The sequence below is a fragment of the Penaeus monodon genome, chromosome 15 (genome assembly GCF_015228065.2).
Source record: "Penaeus monodon isolate SGIC_2016 chromosome 15, NSTDA_Pmon_1, whole genome shotgun sequence".
Classification (NCBI taxonomy): Eukaryota; Metazoa; Arthropoda; class Malacostraca; order Decapoda; family Penaeidae; genus Penaeus; species Penaeus monodon.
In genome coordinates, this window is record NC_051400.1 from 47,119,236 (window position 1) to 47,119,770 (window position 535).

Here is a 535-nt window from a genome sequence, read left to right on the forward strand (position 1 = left end):
TAATATACACAGTAGTAATATATCAACACAATAAGACGGAATAGGACGTGTCTTTGCATGGCTTATGAAAGTGATAAAGTCAAACACAGTCAACTGAACAAATATCCCTACTTCTCACTTCTAAATAAATCATTTTCCTTTCTTCGATACAAACTCTCTTTTAATAATCCTTGGAAGATACAATTTATGTTCAAGTTACATTGATAAAAATCATTTGCATATCTGAATAATTATTAATTGTATCTTTTATATCTATAAAGCTATAATCATATGGTATTTCCAGATATTCACTGGTAGTTTGAAAGAACGTAAACAATAGCGAGTCTGGGTATTGCTAGTTGTAAGACATTGCACACCCGAAATACCCGAATAGTGGGTATCTAACTCGGTATATTTAGGAGTAAAAAAACACGGATCTGTTGCTCGTAAAAAAAAAGAAACAAAATAAACAGATTATAATGAGAGAAGCATTTGCGTAATAAAGATAAAGAATAAGACTTTAATTGCTCTAAATTGAAAGAACACGGATCCGTTT